At 33.0% G+C, this 4,723-nt stretch overlaps 1 long non-coding RNA gene across 1 annotated transcript in view; it reads left to right on the top strand.

Moving 5' to 3' along the window:
• Positions 1-1,199: 1,199 nt before the first annotated feature.
• LOC145263854 (uncharacterized) overlaps positions 1,200-4,723 on the top strand; it is a 40,461-nt gene continuing 36,937 nt past the window's right edge. Inside the window, exon 1 of the long non-coding RNA XR_013864607.1 lies at positions 1,200-1,347. This is a non-coding gene — a long non-coding RNA (uncharacterized LOC145263854). The remainder of the gene's footprint in view (positions 1,348-4,723) is intronic.

Here is a 4,723-nt window from a genome sequence, read left to right as displayed (position 1 = left end):
TTTGCAAATATTTTAATGGAATGTGTTCTGATGAACTTGTTGCACTTGTGCCTCCCCTCGACGTGCATATCATTGACAGACCCACTTAGCAATAAAATCATATCACTTCACTGTTGAGGTCCCTAAATGCCAGAAAACTTTCTATTCTAATAGTTTTTTTCCCTCAAACAGCTAGACTTTGGAATTCCCTTCCTGCTACCTGCTTCCCTGACTGTTCTGATATGCAAAAGTTTAAATGTAATGTAAACCAACATCTTGTTGATCTTTCCTACGCATGGTCTCAAATAGTAGTCCTTAACGTCCAAGTGGCGATATGTCTTGTTAGGAGCGAATGTGAGTAAAATAAAAAATAAAAAAACATTTAAACCTATCCTATAGAAAGGCGCCAGCTCGATAATGAAGACCTTAAGAATCCGTTGTTAGACATACCTGCCGAAGATGATTACAGGTAATATATAATCAAAGGATTAGAAAGATTTGCGCCTTTTTTTTTTTTTTTTTTGAATGAAGAACCTTAATTGAATCTATTTAATGCGTCATCATATTTCATAAAACAATGGATTAGGGATTATCTGCACAAACACTTGAACAAAAATTGCTTCAATAAATAGGAAGCTGATTAACTAAAAAATAAATTACTTATCTTTTGTTTTCTTTTTAATGTATAGAAATTACTTCAGACAGAGTATGAAGCTACTTGATATAAGAAATCAACAAGAATGAAATATGATTATTGCAAAGACACGAGATGCTTATTGGTCTTAGTCTTAAATAGATCAAGGCTATATAGGTAGGAGGAAAACAGTCAGTGGAAAGCGATTTTCACAAGCTTGCAGTTCTTTGAAAGGAGCTACTGGAATAGGAAGCTGTATTACAATGAGACATTAAAACAGCAAATTAATGAAGACCACTAGACCAACGAGTCAAACGAGCTTGAACAAAGGAAGCATGGAATCTATATAATAAAATATTCAAGCAGTTCATGTTTGTACATACATTATCACCTTGCACACTCACACACATTAAAAAAAAATGGTTGCTGATTAATCTGGTGTCGCTAAAAATGTAACATAACGAGGATGATCATATGTAAATGCATGCGAAGTGACGTCACCAGTGGAGAAAAAAAAAGGCTGTAAAAGGGAGAGACGAAATAACGTTCTAGATCTTGTGAGAGACGTGAATAACGTTCTAGATCACGTGGGTGACGTCACGGCTATACTATTGAGGAAATAAATGTTGCTGCTACAAAGAGCAAGCTATTTCCTATTCTCCTTTACGACTGAAACCGGACATAACGTGTGTTGGTCCACAGACAACGGTATAACAACCACGTACATTGATCAGGTATTTTTTTGTTTTTAATTTAAGAAAATCAAATTTTTCGACAAAGTGAAACATAAGATTTTTGATTGGTCATTTTGAATAAATAAGAGGAAGACAACTCAATTCGAACTATCGAGAGTAAAATCAGCCGTATAGCAGATACATTTAGCAGCATTAAAATTGCTAAAAATCGTTTTTTTTTTTCTTAGTTAAAAAAACTATAAGGTCAATTTGCATGATTTTTGGAATATGACATCTCTATGTGACGAGTACATACATCATAACGATTTTGCTGTATTTTTTTTTTCAAATAGTGCAATTCTAAGCAAGCACCCAAACTTGACATCGAATCAGTTCGTTAAGGATGATCTCAAGAAGTTGAGATGAGTCCGATAGGGCTTATTATGAATTACACTTATTTAAAAAACAAAAATATATCATGGAATGAAAAAAAAAAAAAAAAAATTGCATAAACTGATCAAGTAGTTTGTTTGTTTTTTTTTTAAATTTAAGAAAATCAAATTTTATTACAAAGCGAAACAGGATTTTTGATCGGTCATATTAAATAGAAGGGAGACAATTCAATTTGAACAATCATGACCAAAATTAAGTATTATAACGAATACATGTAGCATTAAAATCGATAAAAAGTGTAAACTTTTATTTTCTTAGAAAATAAAAACTACTTGATCAATTTACATGATTTTTGGAATATGACATCTTTTTTTAAATACGTGGAATTCTAAATGAGCACCCAAACTTTTTGCCAAATCGAAAATAAACCTGGATAATGAGTGTGTGAGTGGGTGGGTGACAGTTCCCAACAAAGATGAGAACAATAGTCCAAATACTCCCGGTTGTCAATCCTCATCTCAAAAATTGTGAAGCATAAAATAATTGTGACATATATTGAACGATGAGATGGAGTTGAAGAATCTACAAAACAATAAACATTAACTTAAAAAAAAAGTTTTAATCTATGCTTTTCTCCATTTTTTTTCATTCTTCAGCACGTAAATTATCAAAACTTTCACCTTTCACATTTGAAAAAATAAAATCGTCTGATGAACAAAAACAGTGATTAATCTGATGTTGACATGGAGTCTGTTGGATAAGGATGACCTTAAGAAGTTGAGATTACAACCAGGCCTTGAACAAGACCGAGAGGCCTGGAGAAGGGCCACCAGGCAAAACCCGCCCACGCTAGCATGAAAACGGGTATTAAATGATAATTCTGACTTTACTCATTTTAAAATGAATTGTTCCAAAATCAAAAAAGCAAAAAAGGTAAAATCATACAATCAACAAAAACGGTTATTAATCTAATGTTGACATCGAATCAGGATGACCTTAAGAAGGAGGAGCATATTTTTGCTGGTATCTATAATTCTCAAAGAAGAGGGGGAGATTATAGGAAGCGGGGAGCTTGTTCAAACACAGATTACAAAACACCTACCTTGTATTAATGGGTATATCCAAATACGGTAATACCTTGAGATAAGAATTTAATTTTTTTCATGACTGGCGACATATCTAAAAAAAAAAAAATCGTATCTCAAAATAATTATCCCCAGTTGAATTTAAAGAAACAGAATTAATCCGTTCCAAATGTAACAAATTTACCCAAAACAAGTTCAAATTATTCTCAAATTTTTCTCTACAATTAATAAAGAAAGATAAATGCAACAGTAATGACAAGGAAATTAATATGTATTATAAAAACAATAAAAGAAATAGTTGTACTCACCGCCTAAGCGACTGCTAGCATATGGGATGCATGCAAGAAGGAGGAAAAGAGAGAAGCACGGCTACCACGCCCGAGCGAGCGTGCACACACACACACACACACACACACACACACATGCACACACACATGCGCACACACACACACACACACAATATGTTAACTAAAAGGGGCTAGTTTATATACAATTAAAAACGTTGAATGAAGTTAGTAAATGCTTAATATTTAAGTCTTAGTGTAACAGAAAGGATGAATGAAAAAAGAATAAAATTGTAACCTCCTTACCATGAAGACAAGGATGAGTGGCTAACGGAGGTGAGCTAGGAGAAGAAGGCTGAGACAGCATAGCCTAGCCTACGATTCACATTAATATACATGCGCGCATATCCGCGCACACACACACAAACACCCACATTTTCCTTGTTTTGCTTTTTGTATCTTTTTTTTTGTTATTAAATTATTTTGGCTTTGCGTGATTTTTGAAATCGTATCTAAAAATTTGTTATATCTTATGGCGTAAATATAGATACAATGCATCGTTGTATTAAAAAAAAAAAGTATCTTAGTGCATTCGTATCTCAAGGTATTACTGTATGAATTTTTATACGCCATACATTATTCAAAGAATCTTTGCAGAAATTAACTCTTGATGTTTCTAAGTTCACCACTATTACAATACTCTGTTGTTAAATATTGAGTTGGTAGATCTCCACTGATATAATTTAATTAGTTGAGCATAGCAAGAAATGGAAACATCGAGAGGTTAGCTGAGGTCAGCTTGATGTTCCGCAGTTGAAAAATGTTTAGGGTGTGGGAATGTATAAAAATTATTGTGACTTCATAATGGCCTAAAGAGAGGGTGATATAAAGTAAAATCAGTTTGGAAGCACGCATGAGCGTCAGATATGTAATGACATGGGCTGGCAAAATTAAACTAATTAATAATTTAAATCTCTTTCTCTCTATGTCACCTTCTAACTAGTCAACAATTTGGAACGAAGATCATATTGAATAAGTAACCGCCCATCTTCCATCAGTTTTGTGTCAAGTTTTCTTTGTGGAATTAAGAATAACAAGTTTTTGTTACAGGACAGGCATTTCCTCAATCGGGGAAGATCAACAATGGTCAGCAAGGCATAAAGACCAATTTGTGAACTTTAATATTTCTGCAATGGTTTCAGCAAAATTGATCATTGCATGTATGATACAAGGTTGAGCTCGCAGCACTATGACGTATATTACTGATGGATATTGGTGGGTGCACCAACTAATGTCTATTTGTGTGACAAAATATTCATTGGGATAAATTAACTGGGTAGTCATAAACAGGATGCATTATAGATAAGGGGTTAGCAGGGTTCAAGTGGGTAATATTTCGGGCAAATCATCTAATTGCTTTGAATACTTGATAATTTATTTAAAGCAGCAAATACAGTTTCCAATTACTTTTGTATATTGGAATTTAAGTACAAATAATTTCTTTCTTAAATTTTATCGAAAACTAGTAACATATTTCGTATTCTGCTTTTAAAATGGTTTTAACATTTGTTTAAGAAATTCCATTAAATAAAAGAACAGTTAGAGCGACATATATATATATATATATATATATATATATATATATAGAGAGAGAGAGAGAGAGAGAGAAGGGGA

Source organism: Euprymna scolopes, chromosome 39 (genome assembly GCF_053919585.1).
Source record: "Euprymna scolopes isolate OS-2025 chromosome 39, ASM5391958v1, whole genome shotgun sequence".
Classification (NCBI taxonomy): domain Eukaryota; kingdom Metazoa; phylum Mollusca; class Cephalopoda; order Sepiida; family Sepiolidae; genus Euprymna; species Euprymna scolopes.
This window is presented reverse-complemented; position numbering and strand designations above follow the sequence as displayed.